The sequence below is a fragment of the Phascolarctos cinereus genome, unplaced genomic scaffold (genome assembly GCF_003287225.1).
Source record: "Phascolarctos cinereus isolate Bilbo 61053 unplaced genomic scaffold, phaCin_HiC Scaffold_5;HRSCAF=322, whole genome shotgun sequence".
NCBI lineage: Eukaryota > Metazoa > Chordata > Mammalia > Diprotodontia > Phascolarctidae > Phascolarctos > Phascolarctos cinereus.
In genome coordinates this window covers 114992192-115005293 of record NW_027555958.1, presented here as the reverse complement: position 1 = coordinate 115005293, position 13102 = coordinate 114992192, and positions in this window count along the sequence as shown.

Genomic DNA, 13102 nt, shown 5'->3' with positions numbered 1-13102 from the left:
TAATAATATTTTCGTTTTTTGAGGGCCACTCAAGTGCTATCAACCCTATCTATTTTCCAAGGTTTTTGAGAAGATCAAATAGGTGATTATCATAAAGTGCTTAAAATGTTAGCTATTATTATAATATTATTACTACTACTACTACTGTTAGCAAAGTATGCAAAACTAGGAGAACAACATACACAATGACTGTAGTAATTTGAACGAATAGCATAAAAGGAAGTAAAATTCTGGCTGTTAGTCAATGAATGAACATTTATTAAGTGCCTACTATGTGCCAGGCACTGTGCTAAGCACTGGGGAGAGAAAGAAAGGTAAAAGTTTCTGCTTTCAAGGAGTTCATAGTCTGATGGGGGAGACAACATGTAAATAGCTAAGTACTAACAAGCTATATACAGGATAAATTTGAAATAATTAAGAGGGAGGCACTAGAATTAAAGGAGGATGAAGAAAGTTTAAGTATAGAAGGTGGAGTTCTAGCTGGGGGCTTGAACATAGCCAGGGAAGCCAAGAGGCAGAGATTAGTTCTAGAGAACTAAAAATGACACATCCTTCCTAGCTAAAGAAATAAATGTGCAATATGTCATAATCACTATGTCTACTGGCTTTGTATAATTTTGTTTTGTTATAAGAGAGAATTAAACAAGGGCAAAGAGGAAATATCAATTGTATCAAGACAAAAGTCATTAATAAAATGGCAACAAGCTGTACACCAAGACAGAGGTATCAAACACATTCTACCTACCCCTCTCCTCACCTAACACTTGTAAATGTGGCCCAAAGCAAATTAAAATGAAATTGAGAAATGTTTAAAAAAATAAGTAACAATACATTAAAACATAGATAATGTTAATAGGTGGTTTTCAAGTCAATATGCAGCCCAAAGGGCTCCTTATGTATGATATTCCCTATGAATGGTTAAGTAATCCCTTTTCCATTTTAATTTGACACCACTGCGCTAAAGTATAAAAAGGGCCTTTGAAGGTGTCATTGGAAGACTTATCAACCAAATTATATAACCTTCAATTATTGAATCAATCAACTAACATTCATTAAATAACCAACTACTCCATACAAGATACTATGCTATGTGTTAAGGGTAAATAATGCACAAATATTGCCCTTTCTGCCAACAGTTTGAAAGGAGTATCTTTTGTCTATTTGGCCTTTGAATCTACGTCAATATCAGTTTGGAAATTGTGATAGAAGCCAGACCATTCTAGAGTGTAGCAATCATTGATGTGCCAGCAATAATTGGGCCATCAGGAAAGATTTATAAGATGGTGACCAAAAAGGAAGTTATCTATATTGAGACAAGACTTCAAAGAAGCTTCCATCATCCTTGGCATCCTCAGCACAAAATCCTGCAAACATAAAGCTACCCCACTTGAGGTATCTTCTATATCTAAGTATTACAGAATAACATTTTATAGTATCCTAAGGGGAGGGAAATAAAATCATACACCTTTTGGATGGATGGTAAAGATAGAAGAAATCCCTCTTTCAGAAAAATCTTTTTGTTCATCAAAGATTTTATTTCAACATCTCAAGATATATTCTGATTACTAATGGTTTAATATTTCTGTGTGCGGACAACAATGCAAAGTATTTATGTTTTTACTTTGGTCATTGTCCATATGAGAAAAAAAATGGAGGTAAGGGTCCTATTGGTTAGGCTTTTTTATAGTTATTGCCCTGAATAAAGACTAAATGCCAAAATGGAGAGGCGGAACTGTAACTGAATTTCCCCAAAGCTAAAAGTCTTCCCTGTCATTGTTATCTTCCTAAAAATGAGTAAAAATAATCCTACCAGTTTATATATCACTAACTTACCTCAACTGGAATGTCTTCAGGGCCAGCCTGACCAGATTTTCTTTTTCAAGATTATCTTTTTCTTGGAACTTGAATAGAGCCAATTCATTAATCCTCCCTGGGTGGTAAAATGTATCCATTTTTCTATTCAGCAAATTTGATTATCCAAAGTTAACTAATCTTCTCACAGGAAAAGCTCATTCCTTTTAATACTTAGGCCTTCCCTATACTTAAAAAAGTGTTACCTGGGGGCAACCTCAACATTTTACTAAGTATGAAGTTAGAAAAGCACTAACGTTTGAGGTTTTTGTCTTCCAAAGATTTGTTGTTTGAAAGTGCTCCAGCAGTAGATTTCTCCTGTACTGAAGATTAAATACAGGGCATGATTCCCAAGGATGATGTATGAAATGCAGTTTCTGTCAGGGTCTGGGGTTCAGTAAGAGTGCAAGTGTTTGTGATATCGTAGTGGAAGCTGATAACTGAACTAAACCAACCAGCTTGAGGATTTATTTGTTTCGTGTTGCAATAAATATTTCTTAGAAACGATACAGGCTAAAGGTATTCAGTCTAGCTGGTGGATATCTGTTTTTCTAGGAATGTTCCAGGTTAAGGGTTGTCATAAAGCCCTATTGGCCTCAATACCTCCTTCATTGACCTCCCACAGTTCCAAAATTCCCACCATCATTCATGCCTTTGGCTTAAGGCATTGAAGGCCTCTGTTAAAATGCAAATGTTATCTGCAAAAAGGGACACATTAAGCCATTATAAGTTATTAAAATGTTATCATGAATTAATTTATCATATTAGCTACAATAGATCAGGACCCTGAAGGAATGGGATACAGGGTAGGTGGATTTTAATTGAGGAATAGGAAAAGACCTGAGGCACAGGGCCTAGACTCAGAAGGGAAAACCGAAATAGTTAGTGTATAGGTGGCCATAATACAACATAAAACCAATGCTACTTGCTGAAGCGGCTAGAGAGAGATGTAAATGGGGTAGTCAGGGCCACATAAATTTTGAGACACATATAGAAGCATTAAGAGCTATAAATGGGATTGTGATAAACATATCCTAAACCAAGTAGGAATTAGTTCATAGGATCAAACTATAAATTAAGAGCTGGAAAGGGCCTTCAAGGTTTACTAGTCCAATCTCCTTATTTTTTTCAAATGAGGAAACTAAGAGCTAAAACAGTTAAGTAGCATTTAAATTCATATTAAGTGGGGGTGGAGCCAGGGTTTAGATACACCTTCTTTGACTCCCTCCAAATCCAGGATTCTTTCCACTACATTATAGTGACATGCTGCTGTTTATCTCCTTTTTCTTTTATCTTAGCCAATATCTCAAAGCTCAAACCTAGTGCAAATAATTTCCAGTGGATTGCAGTGTTTTGTTTAATGTTCTTATCACAAGTGCAAATAAATTAGCTTCTACACTAGTAATGGACATCTTGGAATATGTGTTAAAATTCCATAGGCTCTTGAGTGACCCCTTAGTGTTTTCTGATAGCTCATTCTTAGAAGAACTGGCTTATCAGCAAATTGACCAGGTTTTGCATATAGGGTATAAATGCACAAATAGTAATATAAAATGTACACATATAATTTTTTTTGAAATCTGAGTTTAATCTTATATCAATTATTTTCATGTGAATGAGAAACAAGATTGTTGTTGTTTCTTCATAATACCAAAACTCATATTTATTATTATTATTATTCAAACCTTCCTCAAATGTATCCCCTTAACATACACACACAATGATTACTCAAAACTGATTTGTTTGACACTGTGTCAACAAAACAACTAACTGACTACATGGTTCCCTTTATAAATGGTCGCAGCACTGTCATAGAGATATATCCTTTGGAATAAACTTCAATAAATTTGAAACTTCTTAGTTTTGTTTTGAAATGTTAGACTTTAAACTTTTAACTTTCAATAAGTGAAATTAAGAAAAAAAAGTTTCACCAAGAAAAAAATGACCTTTTGTAGAATATCATTTGTTGAGTGTGTGAAATGCTGGATTTGAAGAGCTATATACATTGCATGATCTCAACATTCTTTATTATTTTATCAAAGAATGATTCTATGAATAATGATAATTGCCATCTATATGGATAACTGAAAAGACTAATTTGAGACCAATATTCTTGCCACTCTCCATGATGTCTTTCCTTTTGTTGGTAGATTCATGTAGTATCAACTGAATTTGACACTATTTTTAGTTCTATGCCTTTCGGTCATGTTTTTCCTATTCCTTTTCATATATCATTTGGTCTTTGAAAAGCTGTTTCCTCTTATTTCACTGCTATACAATACCATTTAAAGCTACACTTCATTTTTTGTTTTTCCTGAAATGGTACTTTGACCCTCATTCTTTGCCTTGGTTCCTCTCTTGCTGCCTACAAACATGGCTTAGTCTATTCAAACTTAAAAACAGATAAAAACAAACAAAAAAAGATAATTACTAGACCCAACCACTCTGTCTTTCTATATCTCTCTTCACTTCACAGACAAATCCCTAAGAGGAAAAAAAAAAGCTGTCTCTAACTCATATCTACAAAGTCACTGGTGATCTCTTAATCATTATATCTTACAGCCTTTTCTCAGTCCTTATCCTTCAACTCTCTGCAGCATAGTGAGCTGTTGACTACTCTTTGTTCTTGGATTCTCTTTTTTCTATGGATTTTCATGATACTACTTTTAGTCCTCCTTCTAGCTATCTAACCTCTCTTCAGATTTTGATGATTCATTTCCAAATCATTTCCAAACCCCCTTATCTGTGGGGGTAGCCCAAGGTTTTCCCTTGGGTCATGTCTATTCTAGTTTTATGTTCTTTCACTTCATGATTTCTTCAGCTACTATGAATATAGTTATTGTCTCTATATCTATCTTTAGTCTTTCTCTTGAGCCACAGCCATGCATCTCCAACTGCCTACTGTGTATTTCAAATTATATCTCCTAATCATGTTCAAAACTGTACTCATTATCTTTTCCCCAAAGTCCACCTCCCTTGAAAACTTCCCCAGTAATCTTGAGGGCACCATCATGCTTCCTTTCACCCAGGTTTGTAAACTTAGTTTAATCATTTACTCCTCAGTCTATCTCTCCCCACGTGTATATACTTGTTTTGTTAAACCTACAATTTCTCTTACATCTATTTTCTTTTTTTCTATTAACATGATCACCACCCTTGTTGAAGCTCTCATTTCCTCTAATGTGGACTCTTACAGTAGCCTTCTATCTGCTTTCCTTGTGTCCAGTCTTATCTCTCTCTAATTTTTCTGTCCACAATTGCCAATGTGATTTTCCTAAAGAAAGTTGTGAACAGGCCATTCACCTACTCAATAATCTCTGATGTCTCCCTCTTGCCTGGAGGATCACATTTAAGCTCCTATGTCTAGCTTTTAAAGACCCTCATAACCTGAATACAACCTATGTTTCCAATTTTATATATTACTCCCCTTTCTACACTCTACTAGGCAAACTAGCCTTCTTGCTGTGCACACATTACCTTACCTCTCCTGTCTTCTTACCTTTTGCACTGGCTATTCCCCAGGACAGGAATAGATGTCTACCTTTTGTCTGCTTCTTAGAATTTCTTGTTTCCTTCAAAACTCAATTTAAGCAACACCTTCTATGGGAAGGCTTTCCTGATCAGCTCAGCTGCACCCCCTTCACCCCAAAACAAACAACCTTATATTTATTTTGCATATATTTTGTATATTATTTACTCATGTGCATGTTGTACCTTGCAATAGAAAATAAGCTCTTTGAGGATAGGGATTTTCATTTTTAAACACTACACTGTCTAGTACATAGTAGGGATTCAATAAGTGCTTGTTGATGCATTGATTGATTTATCTATTTTGGCTGATTCTATAACAGTGGCTGGAGAATTCTATTGTGATTTCTCCTCTGCATGCTGTTTTTGTTGCAGAGGACTTGTAGTGAGCACTATTTCCTTTCTGATTGACCAACTGCTGTTGCAGTATGTTACTGTTGATTCTTCCTTGCCAATTGAGTACAGTTCATGGGAAACACTGAAACTGGTCAAAGAAGTACTATAGCAGACCCAATCAATCAGTCAGGCAGCAAGCATTTATTAAATGCCTATCATGTGTAAGATTGACTGTCAAGATATAAAGACAAAAAAGACATTCTCTGTCTCTCAGGAGCTTGCATTTTATCAGGGGAGACAACATGTATGGATATTAGCATATATACTATATTATAATTATATATACTAATTATAAAATAGAATTATATGTAACAAAAATAAATACAAGGAATTTCATAAATATATGCTATAATTCATAGAACATAGCAATGTTAAGCCCAACATTGTCCAGTACTGAAAATTGACTTATCACCTTTATCCAAAATATCTGACATTTAGGTAGTTTGTTATTTCATATGATATTTCCAACAACTCTGTGAGGCAGGCAATGAAGCTATTATCACCATTCTACCTTTAAAGAGACTGAAGGTCAGTGAAGTGATCACAAAAGTAGAATATGTCAGAGGCTGATTTTAAATTCAGATCTTCCTTCCCCATATAAAACTGTCCTCTACCAAGCATTTCTTAATGTAGAGTTCATGAATTTGACTAGTAAAATAATTTAGTAATGGGATTTCAAGTGTTTTTCTTTGTAATTCTGTGTAGTTTATTTTATGCAGTTAAAAACAGTATTCTGAGATGGAATCCATAAGCTTCACCAATCTGCAAAATGTATCCATCTCTCTGTCTGTCTGTCTGTCTTTGTCTGTTTCTGTCTCTCTGTCTGTCTGTCTCTCTGTCTCTGTCTTTCTCTCTGTCTCTCTGTCTCTCTCTCTTTTTCTCTTTCTCTCTCTCTCTCTCTCACATACACACACACACACACACACACACACACACAAACTACAAAAAACAAAAAACAACAACAACAAAAACCTCTTGAGGTAATCCTAGGATGCTTTACTACACCTAGTTGAGTTCCTACAGTGACTCAGATTGCTGAATTCTGAGTCTAGGATACTAACCTTTAAAACCAAGAATATCGTACAAAAGTATCTATTTGGGCAAATTGCTTCAAATTCAGGGGCCTCAGTTTCCTCATCTATTAAATGAGGAAATTGGATAAGCTGATCTCTGGAGTCCCTTCTAGCTTTTGCAATGCTCTTCTATTATTATTTTTCTCCTAAATCCATGTTATGGCCCAGGAATATAATCTCTTGAAAGGCAGGAACAATGCTATGGCTTTAGCAACCCAGTTTAACTTCTGATTGTGAAATTGTCTTCTACCCTGGTGTCTGAAGTCATATTCAAGCAGTCACCACCAAATTGATCTTTGAATTTTCACATACTGACTTGCTGTTTCTGAAGTACTATCCTTACTGTACCTACTACTGTGATATGACCTGAAATACCAGCTCATCATAACAATAACTCTCATTTGAACAAAGCTTTTAAGCTACTGGATGTTTTACATACATTATGGTATTTATAGGATTAAGGGCTAGAAGGTACCTTCAGATATAATCATAGTCCAACCTCCTCATTTTAGGGATAAGGAAGCTGTGGTTCTGAGAGTTTAAATGACTTCTAGGATAATAGGATCATAGATTTAGAGCTTTGAGGTCACTTATCCCAACTCTCTGGTGTTATAGATGGGGAACTAAGGCTCTGAACAGTTAAATGACTTATCCACCATCACAGAATGCTTAAGTATCAGAACTGCAATTCAAACCTAGCCACTAGGACTTTAATTTTTAAACTCTATTATGCCAAGCTTCATCATTTTATAACTACCCTGTAAATATGAAGAAATTGAGGTTTAGAAGGAGAAAAGTGACTTGTTCAAGGTCATGTGTCTATTTAGTAAGTGGTGGAGCTGGGCCTCAAACCCAGGTTTTTAGACTTGGAGTCTGCTGATCTGTCCATAATAACATATTTCATTTGGGAAGACTTGAGGGCAAAGTCAGAACAGCAAGGACACTGAAACCTATATGGGATTTTCTCAGCACCTGGTTCTTTCTCATGTTGTTTCATTCTTGCACACATCAGGGTTCAGGAAGCACTCTAATCGGTACCTCAAAACTCAAGCTTTTAACTCTCACTTTCTAATATGGGTTTAATAGTAGAGCACTTTGTTTCGAGCTCATGTTAGCAAGACTTTATTTTATCTTATATACTACAGTATTATGCATTTGAGTGAGCTTTGGGTTGTTACGAATGAAGAAAACAGCATATATTTACAGAAATAGGCAAACTACATCTCATGATGCTGACCCTGATAATTTCACTTGCTAATCTGTAATAGCTCTTCCATTCATTAGCGTGCATTAGTGAGATTCTTTTCTAATTAGCTATAAAGTTACAACCAAATAGTAGTCATTTCAAATGCTGTTTGTTATTAGAAGAAATACCTGGAAATTACACCATTAGTACACAAATCAATCCCATTTTAAATCCAATGTTTAAAATTAAATTTACCCCCCCCAACACACATACACTTAAAAAAAAAAGAATGCTATCAGCATGTTTACTTAATATTTAAGTGTTCCCAGGGAGCCAGTACTCAACCTCTAGCAGCTTACATAAGGATAAAAAGAAAGCCACGTTTAAAAACATGCTCTTGGTTTATTTATTTTTCTTTTCTTTTTTCTTTTTCATGTATAAAGACAGAGGAAATACTTGACAGCAGTATCTGGGGAAATGATTGTCCTCCTTGCAACACACCTGCTTAGATCAACTACTTAAAATGAAACCAGAGAGGTGTGTATTTACTTTTTGAAAATCCAAAGTTGGCCATTGGTTTTATCCTATTACAGATGAAACTGGTTGAGAACAAATGAATATATACTCAACTTTATCTTTAGAGGCAGGAGACTGGAAAAGAATGCTCCTTAAATTCTCTTTTAGTTAAATATCTGTAACCCTCCTCCCTGACAAATAATAAAAAAGAAAGTAACAATATTTGGGATTCTTTGATCTGAAACATTTCTCCTCAGTTTTCACTAAGATTTATCTGACCTTGATTGTAGAATTCAGGTTTGTAAGAACGATTATATTCAACAAAAATACATGCTCTCCCCAATTCAGTAGTGTGTGGCTTACTTGGGACAAAATAAAGTAAAATAATTAAATGTGTTTTTTATTTTAAAAGAATTATAAACATTGTACCTTTTTAGAAAACTTCTATTATACAGTATGTTCCATCAAATACATCTGTATGGCATGGAATTCAACACTCAACTGATAGAAAGTTAACTAAAAGTGAGGATATCTGCCCAGTCACTGAATGGATGCTTGCCTTAGTCAAACTGAGACCTGTTAAAGACCTTAGCTTAAAAAGGCCAAGGTCTGCCACTGTACCCAGGCTATCTCCAGTCACTCTAATATATATCTTGCCACTGGACCCAGATGGCTCTGGAGGAGAGAGTGAGGCTGGTGACTTTGCACAGCCCTTCCTCACTTAAATTGCAATTCACTTGCAAGTTAAGGCATCACCTTCTTGTTCTGTTTGAGAACAAAGGACAAACAAGTTTCTATCTAATTAAGATGAGATTTTTTTTTGATCCATTTAGTGTCAGTAGATGCATACTCAAGGGCCATTGCTGTCACAAAATGAAACCATTTTCAAAATTATTGATTGTCCTATATGATTCACATATTGCTACGTGTTGTGTACATATGTAGGAGAAACCCACAAATATAAAGTTTTATGATTGTTAGGGCCTTTGGTTGTCTGTGACAATGCTTAATGTGTAGTCCTTAACTTTTTGAGGAACTTAAATGCTAATGTATATACAGAAATAACTTTAAAAAAATAGAATCTCTTAGGTATACAACGTACAAAGTGTTGTGAGAAATCTGAGGCCTATTATTTCTGTTTATACAGTGCTACTTGGCTTTTGTATACAATGTTCCTTGAAATCAGGAATTTCTTCCTTCCTTCCTTCCTTCCTTCCTTCCTTCCTTCCTTCCTTCCTTCCTTCCTTCCTTCCTTCCTTCCTTCCTTCTCTTCTCTTTTTTTTTTAGGGGGTTATACTCAGTGTTTAGCACAGTGGCTGGCACATAGTAAATGCCTAATCAATGCTTGTTGGTTGATTGATTAAGAAGCTTGTCATAAAAGGTGTGGCATTCTTTAAAAAAAAAGGCTCAGGAAACACAGAAGATAGAATTTTAAGTTCTGTCAAGTTGTGTAAACTACAACTCCTACCAAAGACCAAAAAATAGAATGTGGCTATCTCCTAGCTATCACAGTTAACTCAGATCCATGCAGAGTAAGATGAAAGGAATTCTCTTTGATTCCACTGTGTATACAACCATGGATTGGAAAGGCAATTCTTGCTATTCAGTCCATTTTCAGTCTTTCTGGAGCCAAGCCCCTTGCTTCTCCTTTGTTTTCACATTGCCTCTCCTATTTAAAGAATTTCTTTGCTTCATTACAGGCTAGGCAGTGACGGTAGGCTATGTCTCTTAAACACAATGATTTGAATATTGGTTAGCTCTAGTGGTAATCACTTTGATGGATAAGACCTTTAAAGTGAATATGATGAGTTTTAGGAATTTTGATAGATGTATTTCAGTCTAATTCATCTTATTGTTTCTCATGCAAGAATCTCCATTTCCTGTTGTTGTCTCTTTGCATTTCAGTCCTTTAAGCCTAGAACAACTTCCTCTCTCAATGCCAGCCTCTTAGATTCCCTGGTTTCCTCCAAATATCAGGCCAAATGCCACTTCTTGCACAAAACCTTTTCTTATCATCCAAGTTGCTAGTGCCCTCTTAAACAATTGCATTATTTAAATTATGTATGTATGTTGTTTTTCAGTCATGTCTCACTCTTCAAGAACTCGTTTGGATTTTCTTGGCAAAGACAGGGGAGTAGTTTGCCATTTCCTTCTTCAGTTCATTTTACTGATGAGGAAACTGAGGAAAACAGGGTTAAGTGACTTGTCCAGAATCACACAGTAAGGAATATCAGAGGCTAGATTTGAACTCGGATCTTCCCGATTCCAGCCTTGGCACTCTAACCATTGTGCCACATTGCTCCCTTTTCATATGTATCTACTTATGTAAATCTTATCCCTAATAGAATGCCACAAGATGCACAATTTTATTTGTAAGTACAGTACCTAAGACAATGCCTGATATGCTTAATGTTTTGGTTACCGCTGTTGACTGAGTATGAATTATACTGATCAAATGGGAAATGTTTTGCATATCAACCCAACAACTCTGTGTGTGTGTGTGTGTGTGTGTGTGTGTGTGTGTGTGTGTGTGTGTGTGCATGTGTGCATGTCATATTGTTTGAGGGAATAGCGGAGACAAATTCAGAGGGGCCACTATTTCTGATGGCCTTTGGCTAAAAAAGGGGTTGTTTACAATTTGCATTAGTAGTTAAATCACCCATACACACATACATCATATCACAGATCTTCTGAAGTAATAAGAAGAGTAATAGTGACTAGACATTGTATAGCTTTCTAAGATTTGCAAAACACTTTACCATTTTATCTTCTCTGATCTTTCTAACGCTCAAGTGAGGGAAGTGCTATTCTTACCTCCATTTTATACTTGAGGAAACTGAATCTAATTGCAGTTAAGATCACAAGGCTACTAAGTGAAGGCAGATTTTGAAATCAGGCCTTCAGACTCCAAGTCAGGAAGCAGTTCTAGCAATTTTGCCACCTACTTGCCTTAATGCATATCCTTAATGTTTTGCAGTGACATACATTTAATAATTGTATATCTTGTATGCACAAACAAGATGTAATGGTACATAAGTATACATATCTCGTACACTCATATGGTACTGTGTTCCCTCCTAGTATAATGTGAAATCCTTTTCTTGCCTTTCGTCAGTATCAAGTGCTTAGTTCAGTGCCTAATACATAGGTAGCATTTAATAAATGCTTATTGGCTGACTGACTCATAAATATGAAAATAACTCATGCTTTTAAAAATTTTGTTTACAAAAATTTTTAAAAATTGTTTCAAATTTGTTTGAAAATTTATTTTACAGGGCAATTAAATAATATCACTTTTATATTATCCCATGTAAGGCACTCTGTGATATTAGTAGTGTTAGATTTATTGACCCCATTTTGGAGATAACTTGACAGGGAAAGGCAAAATCAAGTCTTACTGGCAAGGTTGGTCTTAAACTGGATCTTCTGAATCTAAGTTCATCATCTTTCCAGCTTTAGTGCCTTCCCTTAACTTTTTAAAAATGAGATTTCCACCTTAAAATCTCATCATTTATTACACATTTGTGCCCACATTGATGTTTACTCTGTTTTATAAAAAGCTTACAAATTGAAGAAAATATTACCAAATGGTCACTTTTGTTCTGTAGTATGTGATCTCCAGACAGTTCCCCCTCTTACTTTGTTGTGTGTAAATTCTCCATTGCTCACTTGAAAAGAAAAAAGGAAGGAAATTAAAAAAACAAAAAGCCTCTCATTATTAAAGACTTTGAGATTTGAATCTTTCTACAATTGAAAAGAATTCTCTGCAAAGCCTCTGGAAGTAATTTGCTGCAGCCTTCACTGGAATACCTGTTGTTCAACTTTACATATTCTGTTTTAATATGATATTATTATTTTTGTTATTATTATTTTTAGAGTATTCATTTTACAAGGTATCCAGTGTTTAAATCAGTCCAAGACAATAGAAAAAAAAGGCAGGGAAATAGAAATGTATTCTTAAAAAATTTCTTGGAAATGATCATTAACTCCTAAGCTTTTTAAAATTCTAATGTCATTTGAGCTCACCCTTTGTCTGCCTTATAACCAAATATTTACAATAAGATAAGATTTTTTTTTCTAAAATTAATATTCAGTAAAGATTTCCTACTGCTATTGTCAGCTTTATCTTGCCTTCACATAACTTATGGCATGTTTTAAGCTGCTATCCAAATAAGTAGGAAAAGCATATTTTTCTTGCAAAGTAACTAACATTAAGATGATGATTATTAAAATGGATTGCTCTCCTACCAGCCCCCACATCTCTAGTCACTGAACATGGATGTCGGCAGGACCACTCTTAATTAGAGCAGATGAACCCATGATATTAGCCTGGCAGACTTTCACCTGTCGTCACCTTCACCATTACTTATCATCTCCCTCATTCCTCCTCCCAAACTCTCTGACGTTCTGGTCTGTTTTTAAATTTTGGATAAGTCGGTATTGAGGCCTATCTAGTAAAGATCTCACAAGTGGTCTTTGTACACTTTTTCTGACTTACAAATTCTCTCCACCCAGTTGATATTCCTTAAGTCCCAAATCGATACCTATATAA